A 19,559-nucleotide genomic window follows, 5' to 3' on the forward strand; every position below is an offset into this window, starting at 1 on the left:
GCCTTAACTTTAAGCCTATGAGTGTCCTTAAACCTGATGTGAGTCTCTAATAGGCAGCATACAGGTGGATGGTGTGTTTTTTTAATCCAGCTGGCCACTCTGTGCTATTTGATTGGTGAATTCAATCTATCTTTATTTAGTGTTATCATTGATATATAAGGATTTACTAATGCAATCTTATTAATTAATTGTGTCTGGTTGTTTTGTATTCCCACTGTTTCTTTTTCCCTCTGTTTCTACCTACCATTGTAAATTGGTGATTTTCCATAGTAGTATGCTCTTTTATTATCCTTTGTGCACATATTCTAGGTTTTTGCTTTGTAGTTACCATGAGGCTTACATAAAGACATACCATAGATAATATAGTCCATTTTAAGCAAGTAGAAACTATTTTTAAATTTTATTTATTTTTTATACAGCAGGTTCTTATTAATTATCTATTGTATACATATTAGTGTATATATGTCAAACCTAATCTCCCAATTCATCAGACCAGCCACCCCACTTTTCCCCCTTGGCGTCCATATGTTTGTTCTCTACATCTGTATCTCTATTTCCGCCTTGCAAACTGGTTCATCTGTACCATTTTTCTAGATTCCACATATACGCATTAATATATGATATTTATTTTTCTTTCTGACTTACTTCACTCTGTATGACACTCTCTAGGTCCATCCAAGTTTCTACAAATGACCCAATTTCATTCCTTTTTATGGCTGAGTAATATTCCATTGTATATACGTACCACATCTTCTTTATCCATTTGTCTGTTGATGGGCATTTAGGTTGCTTCCATGACCTGGCTATTGTAAATAGTGCTGCAATGAACATTGGGGTGCATGTGTCTTTTTGAATTATGGTTTTCTCTGGGTATATACCCAGTAGTGAGATTGTTGAGTCATATGGTAATTTTATTTTTAGTTTTTTAAGGAACCTCCATACTTTTCTCAATAGTGGCTGTATCAATTTACATTCCCACCAACAGTGCAAGAGGATTCCCTTTTCTCCACATCCTCTCCAGCTTTTGTTGTTTGTAGATTTTCTGATGATGCTCATTCTAACTGGTGTGAGGTGATACCTTATAGTAGTTTTGATTTGCATTTCTCTAATAATTAGTGATGTTCAGCAGCTTTTCATGTGTTTGTTGGCTATTTATAAGTCTTCTTTAGAGAAATGTCTATTTAGGTCTTCTGCCCATTTTTTGATTGTGATGTTTGTTTTTTAAATATTGAGCTGCATGAGCTGTATATATATTTTGGAGATTAATCCTTTGTCCATTGATTTGTTTACAAATATTTTCTCCCATTCTGAGGGTTGTCTTTTCGTCTTGTTCACGGTTTCTTTTGCTGTACAAAAGCTTTTAAGTTTCATTAGGTCCCATTTGTTTATTTTTGATTTTATTTCCATTATTCTAGGAGGTAGGTCAAAAAAGATCTTGCTGTGATTTCTGTCAAAGAGTGTTCTTCTTATGTTTTCCTCTAAGACTTTTATACTGTCCAGGCTTACATTTAGGTCTTTAATCCATTTTGAGTTTATTTTTGTGTATGGTGTTAGGGAGTCTTCTAATTTCATTCTTTTACATGTAGCTGTCCAGTTTTCCCAGCACCACTTATTGAAGAGACTGTCTTTTCTCCATTGTATATCTTTGTCTTCTTTGTCATAGATTAGTTGACCATACGTGCATGGGTTTATGACTGGGCGTTATATCCTGTTCCATTGATTTATATTTCTGTTTTTGTGCCAGTATCATATTGTCTTGATTTTTGTAGCTTTGTAGTATAGTCTAATGTCAGGGAGTCTGATTCCTCCAGCTTCATTTTTTTCCTCTCAAGATTTCTTTGTCTATTTGGGGTCATTTTGGTCTCCATATAAATTTTAAGATTTTTGGTTCTAGTTCTGTAAAACATGCTGTTGGTCATTTCACAGGGATTGCAATAAATCTGTAGATTGCTTTGGGTAGTGTAGTCATTTTCATGTTATTGATTCTTCCAATCGAAGAACATGGTGTATCCCTCCATCTGTTTGTGTCATCTTTGATTTATTTCATCAGTGCCTTATAGTTTTCTGTATACAGATCTTTTACCTCCTTAGATAAGCTTATTCCTAGGTATTTTATTCTTTTTGTTGCAATGGTGAATGGGATTGTTTCCTTAATTTCTCTTTCTGATCTTTCCTTGTTAGTGTATAGGAATGCAAGTGATTTCTGTGCATTAAGTTTGTATCCTGCAACTTTACCAAATTTATTGATTAGCTGTAGAAGTTTTCTGTTGGCATCTTTAGTATTATCTATGCCTAGTACCATGTCATCTGCTAACAGTGACAATTTCACTTCTTTTCCAATTTGTAGTACTTTTATTTATTTTTCTTCTCTGATTGCTGTGGCTAGGACTTCCAAATCTATGTTGAATAATAGTAGTGAGAGTGGACAAAACTGATAGAAACTTACTTTGTTTTTTGTTTTTTTTAACATCTTTATTGGAGTATAATTGCTTTACAATACTGTGTTAGTTTCTGCTCTATAACAAAGTGAATCAGTCATACATATACATATGTTCCCACATCTCCTCCCTCCTGCATCTCCTTCCCTCCCACCCTCCCCATCCCACCCCGCAGGCGGTCACAAAGCACAGAGCTGATCTCCCTGCGCTATGTGGTTGCTTCCCACTAGCTATCTATTTTATGTTTGGTAGTGTATATATGTCTATGCCACTCTCTCACTTTGTCATAACTTACCCTTCCCTCTCCCCATATCCTCAAGTCCATTCTCTAGTAGGTCTGTGTCTTTATTCCTGTCTTGCCACTAGGTTCTTCATGACCATTTTTTTTTTTATCCCTTAGATTCCATATGTATGTGTTAGCATACTGTATTTGTTTTTCTCTTTCTGACTTACTTCACTCTGTATGACAGACTCTAGGTCCATCCACCTCACTACAAATAACTCCATTTCGTTTCTTTTTATGGCTGAGTAATATTCCATTGTATATATGAGCCACATCTTCTTTTTTTTTTTTTTTTACTGAAGGACTGAGTTTTTACTTATTTCAACATTCATTCATTCATTCATTCATTTATTTATTTTATTTTTGGCTGTGTTGGGTCTTCGTTTCTGTGCAAGGGCTTTCTCCAGTTGCAGCGAGTGGGGGCCACTCTTCATCGCAGTGCGCGGGCCTCTCATTGTCGCGGCCTCTCCCGTTGCGGAGCACAGGCTCAAGATGCGCAGGCTCAGTAGTTGTGGCTCACGGGCTCAGTTGCTCCGCGGCATGTGGGATCTTCCCAGACCAGGGCTCGAACCCGTGTCCCCTGCATTGGCAGGCAGATTCTCAACCACTGCGCCACCAGGGAAGCCCGAGCCACATCTTCTTTATCCATTCATCCGATGATGGACATATAGGTTGTTTCCATGTCCTGGATATTGTAAATAGAGCTGCAATGAATATTTTGGTACATGACTCTTCTTGAATTATGGTTTTCTCAGGGTATATGCCCAGTAGTGGGATTGCTGGGTCATACGGTAGTTCTATTTTTAGTTTTTTAAGGAACGTCCATACTGTTCTCCATAGTGGCTGTATCAATTTACATTCCCACCAACAGTGCAGGAGTGTTCCCTTTTCTCCACACCCTCTCCAGCATTTATTGTTTCTAGATTTTTTGATGATGGCCATTCTGAGCGGTGTGAGATGATATCTCATTGTAGTTTTGATTTGAATTTCCCTAATGATTAATGATGTTGAGCATTCTTTCATGTGTTTGTTGGCAATCTGTATATCTTCTTTGGGGAAATGCCTATTTAGGTCTTCTGCCCATTTTTGGATTGGGTTGTTTTTTTGTTTTTTTTTTTTGTTATTGAGCTGCATGAGCTGCTTTTAAATCTTGGAGATTAATCCTTTGTCAGTTGCTTCATTTGCAAATATTTTCTCCCATTCTGAGGGTTGCTTTTTGGTCTTGGTTATGGCTTCCTTTGCTGTGCAAAAGCTTTTAAGTTTCATTAGGTCCCATTTGTTTATTTGTGTTTTTATTTCCATTTCTCTAGGAGGTGGGTCAAAAAGGATCTTGCTGTGATTTATGTCATAGAGTGTTCTGCCTATGTTTTCCTCTAAGAGTTTGAGAGTGTCTGGCCTTACATTTAGGTCTTTAATCCATTTTGAGTTTATTTTTGTGTATGGTGTCAGGGAGTGTTCTAACTTCATACTTTTACATGTACCTGTCCAGTTTTCCCAGCACCATTTATTGAAGAGGCTGTATTTTCTCCACTGTATATGTTTGCTTCCTTGATCAAAGATAAAGTGACCATATGTGCGTGGGTTTATCTCTGGGATTTCTATCCCGTTCCATTGATCTATGTTTCTGTTTTTGTGCCAGTGCCATACTGTCTTGATTACCGTAGCTTTGTAATATAGGCTGAAGTCAGGGAACCTGATTCCCCCAGCTCCATTTTTCGTTCTCAAGATTGCTTTGGCTATTCGGGGTCTTTTGTGTTTCCATACAAATTGTGAAATTTTTTGTTCTAGTTCTGTGAAAAATGCCAGTGGTAGTTTGATAGGGATTGCATTGAATCTTTAGATTGCTTTGGGTAGTAGAGTCATTTTCACAATGTTGATTCTTCCAATCCAAGAACATGGTATATCTGTCCATCTATTTGAATCATCTTTAATGTCTTTCATCAGTGTCTTATAATTTTCTGCATACAGGTCTTTTGTCTCCTTAGGTAGGTTTATTCCTACATATTTTATTCTTTTTGTTGCAATGGTAAATGGGAGTGTTTTCTTAATTTCACTTTCAGAGTTCTCGTCATTAGTGTATAGGAATGCAAGAGATTTCTGTGCATTAATTTTGTATCCTGCTACTTTACCAAATTCATTGATTAGCTCTAGTAGTTTTCTGGTAGCATCTTTAGGATTCTCTATGTATAGGATCATGTCATCTGCAAACAGTGACAGCTTTACTTCTTCTTTTCCTAATTTGGATTCCTTTTATATCTTTTTCTTCTCTGATTGCTGTGGCTAAAACTTCCAAAACTATGTTGAATAATAGTGGTGAGAGTGAGCAACCTTGTCTTGTTCCTGATCTTAGTGGAAATGATTTCAGTTCTTCACCTTTGAGGATGATGTAGGCTGTGGGTTTGTCATATATGGCCTTTATTATGTTGAGGAAAGTTCCCTTTATGCTTACTTTCTGTAGGTCTTTTATCATAAATCAGTGTTGAATTTTGTCGAAAGCTTTCTCTGCATCTATTGAGTTGATCATATGGTTTTTCTCCTTCAATTTGTTAATATGGTGTATCACGTTGATTCATTTGCGTATATTGAGGAATCCTTGCATTCCTGGAATAAACCCCACTTGATCATGGTGTATGATCCTTTTAATGTGCAGTCGGATTCTGTTTGCTAGTATTTTGTTGAGGATTTTTGCATCTATGTTCATCAGTGGTATTGGCCAGTAGTTTTCTTTCTTTGTGACATCTTTGTCTGGTTTTGGTATCAGGGTGATGGTGGCCTTGTAGAATGAGTTGGGGACTGTTCCTCCCTTTGCAAGATTTTGGAAGAGTTTGAGTAGGATAGGTGTTAGCTCTTCTCTAAATGGCTGATAGAATTCGCCTGTGAAGCCATCTGGTCCCGGGCTTTTGGTTGTTGGAAGATTTTTAATCACAGTTTCAATTTCAGTGCTTGTGATTGGTCTCTTCATATTTTCTATTTCTTCCTCTTTCAGTCTCAGAAGGTGGTGCATTTCTAAGAATTTGTCCATTTCTTCCAGGTTGTCCATTTTATTGGCATAGAGTTGCTTGTAGTAATCTCTCATGATCCTTTGTATGTCTGCAGTGTCAGTTGTTACTTCTCCATTTTCATTTCTAATTCTATTGATTTGAGTCTTTTCCCTTTTTTTCTTGATGAGTCTGGCTAATGGTTTATCAATTTTGTTTATCTTCTCAAAGAACCTGCTTTTAGTTTTGTTGATCTTTGCTCTTGTTTCCTTCATTTCTTTTCCATTCATTTCTAATCTGATCTTTATGATTTCTTTCGTTCTGCTAGCTTTGGGTTTTTTTTTTGTTCTTCTTTCTCTAATTGCTTTAGGTGCAAGGTTAGGTTGTTTATTCAAGGTGTTTCCTGTTTCTTGAGGTAGGCTTGTATTGCTATAAACTTCCCTCTTAGAACTGCTTTTGCTGCATCCCATAGGTTTTGGGTCGTCGTGTCTCCATTGTCATTTGTTTCTAGGTATTTTTTGATTTCCCCTTTGATTTCTTCAGTGATCACTTCGTTATTAAGTAGTGTATTGTGTGGCCTCCATGTGTTTGTGTTTTTTACAGATCTTTTCCTGTAATTGATATCTAGTCTCCTAGCGTTGTGGTCGGAAAAGATACTTGCTATGATTTCAATTTTCTTAAATTTTTCAAGGCTTGATTTGTGACCCACGATATGAACTATCCTGAAGAATGTTCCATGAGAACTTGAGAAAAATGTGTATTCTGTTGTTTTTGTGTGGAATATCCTATAAATATCAATTAAGTCCATCTTGTTTAATGTATCATTTAAAGCTTGTGTTTCCTTATTTATTTTCATTTTGGATGATCTGTCCATTGGTGAAAGTGGGGTGTTAAAGTCCCCTACTATGATTGTGTTACTGTCGATTTGCCCTTTTATGGCTGTTAGTATTTGCCTTATGTATTGAGGTGCTCCTATGTTGGATGCATAAATATTTACAATTGTTATATCTTCTTCTCGAATCGATCCCTTGATCATTATATAGTGTACTTCTTTGTCTCTTGTAATAGTCTTTATTTTAAAGTCTATTTTGTCTGATATGAGAATTGCTACTCCAGCTTTCTTTTGATTTGCATTTGCATGGAATATCTTTTTCCATCCCCTCTCTTTCAGTCTGTATGTGTCCCTAGGTTTGAAGTGGGTCTCTTGTAGACAGCATATATATGGGTCTTGTTTTTGTATCCATTCAACCAGTCTGTGTCTTTTGGTGGGATCATTTAACCCATTTACGTTTAAGGTAATTATCGATATGTATGTTCCTATTCCCATTTTCTTAAATGTTTTGGGTTTGTTATTGTAGGTGTTTTCCTTCTCTTGTGTTTCTTCCTAGAGAAGTTCCTTTAGCATTTGTTGTAAAGCTGGTTTGGTGGTGCTGAACTCTCTCAGCTTTTTTTTTTTTTTTTTTTTTAAAGTTATTTATTTATGTATTATTTATCTATTCATGGCTGTGTTGGGTCTTCGTTTCTGTGCGAGGGCTTTCTCTAGTTGCGGCAAGCGGGGGCCACTCTTCATCGCGGTGCGCGGGCCTCTCACTATCGCGGCCTCTCTTGTTGCGGAGCACAGGCTCCAGACGCGCAGGCTCAGCAATTGTGGCTCACGGGCCCAGCCGCTCCGCGGCATGTGGGATCTTCCCAGACCAGGGCTCGAACCCACGTCCCCTGCATTGGCAGGCAGACTCTCAACCACTGCGCCACCAGGGAAGTCCCTGAACTCTCTCAGCTTTTGCTTGTCTGTAAAGGTTTTAATTTCTCCATCAACTCTGAATGAGATCCTTGCTGGGTACAGTAATCTTGGTTGTAGGTTTTTCTCCTTCATCACTTGAAATACGTTCTGCCTCTCCCTTCTGGCTTGCAGAGTTTCTGCTGAAAGATCAGCTGTTAACCTTATGGTGATTTCCTTGTGTGTTATTTGTTGTTTTTCCCTTGCTGCTTTTAAAATATTTTCTTTGTATTTAATTTTTGATAGTTTAATTAAAATGTGTCTTGGCGTGTTTCTCCTTGGATTTATCCTGTATGGAACTCTCTGTGCTTCCTGGACTTGATTAACTATTTCCTTTCCCATATTAGGGAAGTTTTCCACTATAATCTCTTCAAATATTTTCTCAGTCCCTTTCTTTTTCTCTTCTTCTTCTGGGATCCCTATAATTCGAATGTTGGTGCCTTTAATGTTGTCCCAGAGGTCTCTGAGACTGTCCTCAGTTCTTTTCATTCTTTTTTCTTTATTCTGCTCTGCAATAGTTATTTCCACCATTTTATCTTCCAGGTCACTTCTCCATTCTTCTGCCTCAGTTATTCTGCTATTCATCCCATCTAGAATATTTTTAATTTAATTTATTGTGTTTTTCATCATTGCTTGGTTCCTCTTTAGTTCTTCTCAGTCCTTGTTAAATGTTTCTTGCATTTTGTCTATTCTATTTCCAAGATTTTGCATCATCTTTACTATCATTATTCTGAATTCTTTTTCAGGTGGACTGCCTATTTCCTCTTCATTTGTTAGGTCTGGTGTGTTTTTACCTTGTTCCTTCATCTGCTGTGTGTTGTTCTGTCTTCTCATTTTGCTTATCTTACTGTGTTTGGGGTCTCCTTTTCACAGGCTGCAGGTTCGTAGTTCCTGTTGTTTTTGGTATCTGTCCCCTGTGGCTAAGGTTGGTTCAGTGGGTTGTGTAGGCTTCCTGGTGGAGGGGACTAGTGCCTGTGTTCTGGTGGATGAGGCTGGATCTTGTCTTTCTGGTGGGCACGTCCACGTCTGGTGGTGTGTTTTGGGGTGTCTGTGGACTTATTATGATTTTAGGCAAACTCTCTGCTAATGGATGGGGTTGTGTTCCTGTCTTGCTAGTTGTTTGGCATAGGGTGTCCAGCACTGTAGCTTGCTGGTCGTTGAGTAAAGCTGGGTCTTGGTGTTGAGATCGAGATTTCTGAGAGATTTTTGCCGTTTGGTATTACGTGGAGCTGGGAGGTCTCTTGTGGACCAGTGTCCTGAAGTTGGCTCTCCTACCTCAGAGGCACAGCCCTCATGCCTCGGTGGAGCACCAAGAACCTTTCCTCCACACGGCTCAGAATAAAAGCGAGAAAAAATAGAAAGAAAGGGGATAAAATAAAGTAAAATACAATAAAGTAAGATAAAATAAAATCAAGCTATTAAAATAAAAAATAAGAAAATACCTATTAAGAAAAAATTTATTAAGAAACAAAAATTTTTAATTTTTTAAAATAAATTTTTTAATTTTTTAAAATAAAAAATAAGAAAAAAATTAAGAAAGAATTTATTAAGGGAAAAAAGTTAAAATTTTTATAATAAAAAATAAGAAAAAAATTATTAAGAAAAATAATTTTTTTAAATAAAAAATAAAAAATTATTAAGAAAATTTTTTGTTTAATTTTTAAAAATAAAAATAAGAAAAAATTATTAAGAAAAAATTTATTAAGAGAAAAAAAATTAAAAAATGGATGGACCGAACCCTAGGACAAATCGTGAAAGCAAAGCCATACAGACAAAATCTCACACAGAAGCATACACATACACACTCATAAAAAGAGGAAAAGGGGAAAAAATAGCATATCCTGCTCCCAAAGTCCACCTCCTCAATTTGGGATGATTCTTCGTCTATTCAGGTATTCAACAGATGCAGGTACATCCAGTTGTTTGTGGAGCTTTAATCTGCTGATTCTGAGGCTGCTGGAAGAAATTTCCCTTTCTCTTTGTTCACAAAGGTCCCAGGGTTCAGCTTTGGATTTGCACTCGCCTCTGCGTGTAGGTCGCCTGAGGGCATCTCTTCTTCACTCAGACAGGACGGGGTTAAAGAGCAGCTGCTTCGGGGGCTCTGGCTCACTCAGGCCAGGGGGAGGGAGGGGTACGGATGTGGGGTGAGCCTGCGGCGGCAGCGGCCACCGTGACATTGCAGCAGCCTGAGGCACACTGTGCATTCTCCTGGGGAAGTTGTCCCTGGCTCACGGGAAGCTGGTAGTGGCGGGCTGTGCAGGCTCCCAGGAGGGGCGGTGCAGATAGTGACCTGTGCTCGCACACAGGCTTCTTGGTGGTGGCAGCAGCAGCCTTAGAGTTTCATGCCTGTCTCTGGGGTCCGCGCTGATAGCCGTGGCTCACGCCCGTCTCTGGAGCTCGTTTAGGCTGTGCTCTGAATCCCCTCTCCTCACGTACCAGTAAACAAATAGGCAAGAAAATGTCTCTTGCCTGTTTGGCAGCTCCAGATCTTTTCCCGGACTCCCTCTTGGCTAGCTGTGGTGCGCTAACCCCTTCAGGCTGTGTTTACGTCGCCAACCCCAGTCCTCTCCCTTCGTTCTGATCGAAGCCCGAGCCTCAGCTCCCAGCCCCTGCCTACCCCGGCGGGTGAGCAGACAAGCCTCCCGGGCTGGTGTGTGCTGGTCGGCACCACTCCTCCGTGCAGGAATCTCTCTGCTTTGCCTTTCGCACCCCTGTGGCTGCACTCTCCTCTGTGGCTCCAAAGCTTCCCGCCTCTGCCACCCGCAGTCTCCGCCTGCGCACGGGCTTCCTAGTGTGTGGAAACCTTTCCTCCTTCACAGCTCCCTCCCACTGGTGCAGGTCCCGTCCTTATTCTTTTGTCTCTGTTATTTCTTTTTTCTTTTGCCCTACCCAGATACATGGGGAGTTTCTTGCCTTTTGGGAGGTCTGATGTCTTCTGCCAGCGTTCAGTGGGTGTTCTATAGGAGCAGTTCCACGTGTAGATGTATTTCTGATGTATCTGTGGGGAGGAAGGTGATCTCCACGTCTTACTCGTCCGCCATCTTGCCCAGACCCCCCACTTACTTTGGTTATTTACAAAAGCTTCCCTCCTTTTGTATTTTTACCTCTTTTTATTGTGTACTTATTAACAAATTATAGTAGCTAAAATTGTCTTTAATATTATTTTCCTTTGATGTTTGTACAATAGTAAAATGGGTAACACACCATCCTATTACAGAAATAGAGCTTTCTAATTCTGACTGTGTATTTACCTTTACCAGTATGTTGTATACTTTCATATGTTTTCATGTCACTGTTAACATATTTTCATTTCAGCCTGAAGAATTCCTTTTAGCAGTTCTTGCAAGGAGAGTCTAATGGTGATAAACACTCTTAGCTTTTGTTTGTCTAGAAAAGTCATTATTTCCCCTTGTTAGGCTGTGCCCCACTGTCTTGGAATGCTTGCAATTGTCCAGCCACTAGACCCGAGAAGGAATCTGGAGTCAGTGTTAGAGACATCAGTGATTTATTGGAAAGGGAATCTTACAAGTCAGAGGTAAAGGTCCTGGAGCAACATTCCACTGTGTAAGGCTGATGTCATGCAGGACACAGCAGCAATCTTTGCTACACATAGGGGGAGTAAGCTATCAGTTATATGCGGCATGCCGTCATGTTCCTTGGTTGCCAGAGTGACTGCTGAACACATGCCCCTTCAGTTCTTTGGGTTAGCAACTGTTGCGAGGGTCACTGTTTCCTGTTGATGACCTGTTGATGGAGCCATTCTGGTCCAAGTGTTAGAACAAGCTGCGGGTTGGGCTGATCACACAGATAGTTACTGATTAAATTTTCAGCTTAGGTATGGTAGTCAAACATGTACATAATGTAAGGGTGAGGCAGGCCAGGTGGGGCAAGAGTGCAATAGAGCAGCCATCTTATGAGGCCTGATCATACTCTCCTTCAATCTGAAAGATAATTTTGAAAGATAAAATATTATTGAGGAGCAATTTTTTTTTTCTTTTAACACTTTAAATATGTCATTCCACTCTTTTCTGCCCTGTAGGGTTCTTCTGAGAAATCTGCTGATAGCCTAATGAGGGTTCCCTTGTAGGTTACAATGTTTTTTTTTCTCTCTCTCTCTCTCTTTTTTTAAAATTATTTCTTTATATTTGATTTTTGAGGGTTTCATTATAATGTGTCTTGGAGAAAGTGTTTTAACATTAAGATAATAACGTGATCTATTAGGTTTATAAACTTGGATGTCCAAGTCTCTCCCCTGGTTTGGGAAGTTCTCAGCTATTATTTCTTTAAATAAACTCTTTGCATCCTTCTTTTACTCTTGTAATTCTGGACTATTAATTGATCTAATATTTGTTCTTTTGGTGTATTCCCATAGGTCATGTAAGTTTTCTTTACTCTTTTCTTTTTCTTCATTCTACTGTAATTGGTTTATTTCAAAATTCCTATCCTCTAACTCACTTATTCTATTTTCACTTGTTCTACTCCATCACAGATGCTCTCTACTACATTTTTTTTTTATTTCACTCATTTGTTCTACAGCTTCATAGTGCCTGCTTGGTTCTTTGTTATGATTTCTATTTCTTTGGTAAATATCTCATTTGAACCCTTATTTTTGTTTTCATAATTTTGTTAAATTGTCTTTTTGAGTTTCTTTAGCTCATTGAGTTTCTTGAAAACAGTTATTTTAAATTCTTTATCAGATCACAAAATTTTGTGCCTCTGAGCTTGGTTTTTGGAGACATTATCTTTTTGTGATGACGTGTTTTTGTGACTTTTTATGTTCCTTGTAATTTTGTGTTGCTGCTTTGACATTTGAAGTAGCAGATGCCTTTTAAAATTAACTGAAATAATGTAAGTACTTAGCAGATTACCTGGCATGTAGTGGTACTTCAATAAATATTGGTAATAATAGTAATAATTATTATTAGATATACTTATTATTAAATTATATATAAAAATTATACATGTTGCTGGTAGGATCACATTAGGTAAAAAAGGGATATGTAAGGATATTCTTAAACATCTTTGGGCTGATGCCCTAGCAATATGAAATACCCAAGTCTTCCTGAGAAACATTCAACAGTCAAGGATAGAATAAAAGTGAAGATCAAGACTATGAGCAATAGTTGCATCTCCTTTGATCATTTGGTCTTTCTTTCTTTTCTTCTATCATTGCAATTATAACGTGATGGAAAAACAACTCATGTGTTGGGGTTTCTTGTTCTGGGGTTCATTTGTGTATGGGCATATCTCAGAAACTAACAGAGTCGCCAGGCAGTGTGGAGGAGCCTTCTGCAAGGAAACTAAGCCTACAAGAAAAATTAAGAGACTGTTTGCTACAACAGCATACCCTGGCAAAACAGTAAAGACTGCATGAGAGTAAAATATTTGTGAGTTGTAATGTAAGCTTCCCTCAGAGTATTCCTAAAAATACTGGGTAATAGGTATTCTTCAAGATTGCAATATCTGGAGGAGCTTCAAGATGGCAGAAGAGTAAGACGTGGAGATCAACTTCCTCCCCACAAATACAACAGAAATACATCTACATGTGGAACAACTCCTACAGAACACTGACTGAACGCTGGCAGAAGACCTCAGACCTCCCAAAAGGCAAGAAACTCCCCACGTAGCTGGGTAGGGCAAAAGAAAAAAGGAAAAACAGAGACAAAAGAATAGGGACAGGACCTGCACCAGTGGAAGGGAGCTGTGAAGGAGGAAAGGTTTCCAAACACTAGGAAGCCCCTTCATGGGTGGAGACTGCGGGAAGCAGAGAGGGGAAGCTTCAGAGCCACGGAAGAGAGTGCAGCAACAGGGGTGCAGAGGGCAAAGTGGAGAGATTCCCACACAGAGGACTGGTGCAAACCGGCACTCACTAGTCCGAGAGGCTTGTCTGCTCACCCGCCGGAACGGGTGGGGGCTGGGAGCTGAGGCTCAAGCTTCGGAGGTCAGACCCCAGTGAGAGGACTGGGGTTGGCTGCATGAACACAGCCTGAAGGGGCTAGTGCACCACGGATAGCCGGGAGAGAGTCTGGGAAAAGGTCTGGAATTGCCTAAGAGGCAAGAGATCTTTTCTTGCCTCTTTGTTCCCTGGTGTGTGAGGAGAGGGGATTAAGAGGGCTGCTTAAAGGACCTTCAGAGACGGGTGCAAGCCGCAGCTCTCAGTGCAGACCCCAGAGACGGGCATGAGACGCTAAGGCTGCTGCTGCAGCCATGGAGAAGCCTGTGTGCAAGCAAAGGTCACTATCCACACCTCCCCTCCTAGGAGCCTGTGCAGCCAGCCACTGCCAGGGTCCCGTGATCCAGGGACAACTTCCCTGGGAGAACACACGGTGCGCCTCAGGCTGGTACAAGGTCATGCCTGCCTCTGTTGCCACAACCTCACCCTGCACAATGGACCACTCCCTCCCCTGGGCCTGAGGGAGCCAGAGCCCACGAATCAGCTACTCCTTTAACCCCGTCCTGTCTGAGAAAAGAACAGATGCCCTCAGGCGACCTACAGGCAGTCGAAGGGCCACATCCAAAGCTGAACACCAGAAGTTGTGTGAACAAAGAAGAGAAAGGTAAATTTATCCCAGCAGCCTCAGGAACAGCAGATTAAACCTCCACAATCAACTTGATGTACCCTGCATCTGTGGAATACCTGAATAGACAACGAATCATCCCAAATTGAGGAGGTAGACTTTGGGAGCAATGATATATATATTTTTTTCCCTTTTTCTTTTTTTCCATGTGGATGACAGGCTCTTGGTGCACCAGCCAGGTGTCAGGGCTGTGCATCTGAGGTGGGAAATCCAAGTTCAGGACACTGGTCAATAAGAGACATCCCAGCTCCATGTAATATCAAATGGTGAAAATTCCTCAGAGATCTCCATCTCAATGCCAAGACCCAGCTCCACTGAACGACCAGCAAGCTACAGTGCTGGACACCCTATGCCAAACAACTAGCAAGACAGGAACACAACCCCATCCATTAGCAGAGAGGCTGCCTAAAATCATAATAAAGCCAGAGACACCCCAAAACACACCACCAGATGTGGACATGCCCACCAGAAAGAAAAGATCCAGCCTCATCCACCAGAACACAGGCACTAGTCCCATCCACCAGGAAGCCTACACAATCCACTGAACGAAACTTAGCCACTGGGGACAGACACCAAAAACAACAGGAACTACGAACCTGCAGCCTGTGAAAAGGAGACCCCCAACACAGTAAGAAAAGCAAAATGAGAAGACAGAGAAACACACAGGAGATGAAGGAGCAAGGCAAAAATCCACCAGACCTAACAAATGAAGATGATATGGCAGTCTACCTGAAAAACAATTCAGAATAATGATAGTAAAGATGATCCAAAATGTTGGAAATAATAGAAAGGAGAAAATATAAGAAACGTTTAACAAGGACCTAGAAGAACTAAAGAGCAAACAGACAGTGATGAACAAAACAATAAATGAAATTAAAAATTCTCTAGAAGGGATCAATAGCAGAATAACTGAGGCAAAAGAACCGATAAGTGACCTGGAAGATAAAAGAGTGGAAATAACTACTTCAGAGCAGAATAAAGAAAAAAGAATGAAAAGAATAGAGGACAGTCTCAGAGACCTCTTGGACAACATTAAATGCACCAACATTCGAATTACAGGGGTCCCAGAAGAAGAAGAGAAAAAGAAAGCAACTGAGAAAATACTTGAAGAGATTATAGTTGAAAAGGTCCCAAATATGGGCAAGGAAAGAGTTAATCAAGTCCAGGAAACACAGAAAGTCCCGTATAGGATAAATCGAAGGAGAAACACGCCAAGACACATATTAGTCAAACTATCAAAAATTAAATACAAAGAAAATATATTAAAAGCAGCAAAGGAAAAACAACACATAACACACAAGGGGATCCCCATAAGGTTAACAGCTGATCTTTCAGCAGAAACTCTGCAAGCCAGAAGGCAGTGGCAGGACATATTTAAAAGGATGAAGGAGAAAAACGTACAACCAAGATTACTCTACCCAGCAAGGATCTCATTCAGATTTGATGGAGAAATTAAAACCTTTACAGACAAGCAAACCTAGGAGAATTCAGCACCACCAAACCAGCTTTACAACAAATGCTAAAGGAACTTCTCTAGGCAGGAAACACAAGAGTAGATAAAGACACACAATAACAAACACAAAACAATTAAGAAAATGGTAATAGGAACATACATATTGATAATTACCTTAAATGTAAATGGATTAAATGCTCCAAACAAAAGACATAGACTGTCTGAATGGATACAAAAACAAGACCTGTATATATGCTGTGTACAAGAGACCCACTTCAGATCTAGGGACACATATGGACTGAAAGTGAGGGGATGGAAAAAGATATTCCATGCAAATGGAAATCAGAAGAAAGCTGGATTAGCAATTCTCGTATCAGACAAAATAGACTTTGAAATAAAGACTATTACAAGAGACAAAGTAGGACACTACATAATGATCAAGGGATCAATACTAGAAGAAGATACGAAAAGAGTAAATATTTATGACTCCAACATAGGAGCACCTCAATACATAAGGCAAATACTAACAGCCATAAAAGGGGAAATCGACAGCAACATATTCATAGTAGGGGACTTTCACACCCCACTTTCACCAATGGACAGATCATCCAAAAGGAAAATAAATAAGGAAATGCAAGCTTTAAATGATACATTAAACAAGATGGACATAATTGATATTTATAGGACATTCCCTCCAGAAACAACAGAATACACATTCTTCTCAAGTGCTCATGGAACATTCTGCAGGATAGATCATAACTTGGGTCACGAATCAAGCCTTGGTAAATATAAGAAAATTGAAATTGTATCAAGTATCTTTTCCGACCAAACGCTATGAGACTAGATATCAATTATAGGAAAAAACCTGTAAAAAATACAAACACATTGAGTCTAAACAATACACTACTTAATAACCAATAGATCACTGAAGAAATCAAAGAGGAAATCAAAAAATACCTTGAAACAAATGACAGTGAAAACAAGACGACCCAAAACCTATGGGATACAGCAAAAGCTGTTCTAAGAGGGAAGTATATAGCAATGCAATCCTACCTCAAGAAACAAGAAACATCTCAAATAAACAACCTAAACTTACACCTAAAGCAAATAGAGAAAGAAGAACAAAAAAACCCCAAAGTTACCAGAAGGAAAGAAATCATAAAGATCAGATAAGAAATAAATGAAAAAGAAATGAAGGAAACAATATCAAAGATCAATAAATTAAAAGCTGGTTCTTTGAGAAGATAAACAAAATTGATAAACCATTAGCCAGACTCATTAGGAAAAAAGAGGGAGAAGACAGAAATCAATAGAATTAGAAATGAAAAAGGAGAAGTAACCACTGACACTGCAGAATAACAAAGGATTAAGAGAGATTACTACAAGCAACTATATGCCAATAAAATGGACAACCTGGAAGAAATGGACAAATTCTTAGAAATGCACAACCTGCCGAGACTGAACCAGGAAGAAATAGAACATATGAACAGACAAATCACAAGCACTGAAATTGAAACTGTGATTAAAAATCTTCCAAAAAACAAAAGCCCAGGACCAAATGGCTTCACAGACAACTGCTATCAAACATTAGAGAAGAGCTAACACCTATCCTTCTCAAAATCTTACATAATAGAGCCGAGGGAGGAACACTCCCAAACTCATTCTATGAGGCCACCATCACCCTGATACCAAAACCAGACAAAGATGTCACAAAGAAAGAAAACTACAGGCTAATATCACTGATGAACATAGATGCAAAAATCCTCAACAAAATACTAGCAAACAGAATCCAACAGCACATTAAAAGGATCATACACTATGATCAAGTGGGGTTTATCCCAGGAATGCAAGGATTCTTCAATATACGCAAATGAATCAATGTGATACACCATATTAACAAATTGAAGGTGAAAAACCATATGATCATCTCAATAGGTGCAGAGAAAGCTTTCAGCAAAATTCAACAGCCATTTATGATAAAATCCCTCCAGAAAGTAGGCATAAAGGGAACTTTTTTAAACATAATAAAGGCCATATATGACCAACCCACAGCCAACATCGTCCTCAGTGGTGAAAAACTGGAACCAGTTCCACTAAGATCAGGAAAAAGACAAGGTTACCCATTCTCATCACTATTATTCAAGTTAGTTTTGGAAAGTTTAGCCACAGCAATCAGCAAAGAAAAAGATATAAAAGGAATCCAAATTGGAAAAGAAGAAGTAAACCTGTCACTGTTTGCAGATGACATGATATTCTACATAGTGAATCCTAAAGATACGACCAGAAAACTACTAGAGCTAATCATTGAATTTGGTAAAGTAGCAGGATAGAAAATTAATGCATAGAAATCTCTTGCATTCCTATACACTAATGATGAAAAATCTGAAAGTGAAATTAAGGAAACACTCTAATTTACCATTGCAACACAAAGAATAAAATATGTAGGAATAAACCTACCTAAGGAGACAAAAGACCTGTATGCAGAAAATTATAAGACACTGATGAAAGAAATTAAACATGATACAAATAAATGGAGAGATATACCATGTCCTTGGTTTGCAAGAATCAACATTGTGAAAATGACTATACTACCCAAAGCAATCTACAGATTCAATTCAATCCCTATCAAACTACCACTGACATTTTTCATAGAATTAGATCAAAAAAATTCAGAATTTGTATGGAAATGCAAAAGACCTTGAATAGCCAAAGCAATCTTGAGAAAGAAGAACTGAGCTGGCGGAATCTGGGTCCCTGACTTCAGACTATACAACAAAGATACAGTAATCAAGACATTATGGTACTGGCAAAAAAACAGAAATATAGATCAATGGAACAGGATAGAAATCCCAGAAATAAACCCACGCACATATGGTCACCTTATCTTTGATAAAGGAGGCAAGAATATACCGTGGAAAACAGACAGCCTCTTCAATAAGTGGTGCTGGGAAAACTGGACAGCTCCATGTAAAAAAATGAAATTAGAACACTCCCTAACACCATACACAAAAATAAACTCAAAATGGATTAAAGACCTAAATGTAAGGCCAGATACTATCAAACTCTTTGAGGAAAACATAGGCAGAACATGCTATGACATAAATCACAGCAAGATCCTTTTTGACCCAGCTCTTAGAGAAATGGAAATAAAAAGAAAAATAAACACATGGGACCTAATGAAACTTAAAAGCTTTTGTATTGCAAAGGAAACCATAAACAAGACAAAAAGACAACCCTCAGAACGGGAGAAAATATTTGCAAATGAAGCAACTGACAAAGGATTAATCTCCAAACTTTACAAGCAGCTCATGCAGCTCAATATCAAAAAAACAAACAACCCAATCCAAAAATGGGCAGAAGACATAAACAGACATTTCTCCAAAGAAGATATACAGATTGCCAACAAACACATGAAAGAATGCTCAACGTCATTAATCATTAGAGAAATGCAAATCAAAACTACAATGAGATATCATCTCACACTGGTCAGAATGGCCATCATCAAACAATCTACAAACAGTAAATGCTGGAGAGGGTGTGGCGAAAAGGGAACCCTCTTGCACTGTTGGTGGGAATGTAAATTGATACAGCCTCTATGGAGGACAGTATGGAGGTTCCTTATAAAACTAAGAATAGAACTACCACTCGACCTTGCAATCCCACTACTGGGCATATACCCTGATAAAACCATAATTCAAAAAGAGTCATATACCAAAATGTTCATTACAGTTTTATTTACAATAGCCAGGACATGGAAGCAACAGAAGTGTCCATCAACAGGTGAATGTATAAAGAAGATGTGGCACATATATATAATAGAATATTACTCAGCCATAAAAAGAAACGAAATTGAGTTTTTTGTAGTGAGGTACATGGACCTAGAGTCTGTCATACATTGTGAAGTAAGTCAGAAGGAGAAAACAAATACCGTATGCTAACACATATATATGGAATCTAAAAAAAAAAAAATGTCATGAAGAACCTAGGGCCAGGACGGGAATAAAGACACAGACCTACTAGAGAGTGGACTTGAGTATACAGGGAGGGGAATG

Source organism: Balaenoptera ricei, chromosome X, assembly GCF_028023285.1.
Source record: "Balaenoptera ricei isolate mBalRic1 chromosome X, mBalRic1.hap2, whole genome shotgun sequence".
NCBI classification, from domain to species: Eukaryota; Metazoa; Chordata; class Mammalia; order Artiodactyla; family Balaenopteridae; genus Balaenoptera; species Balaenoptera ricei.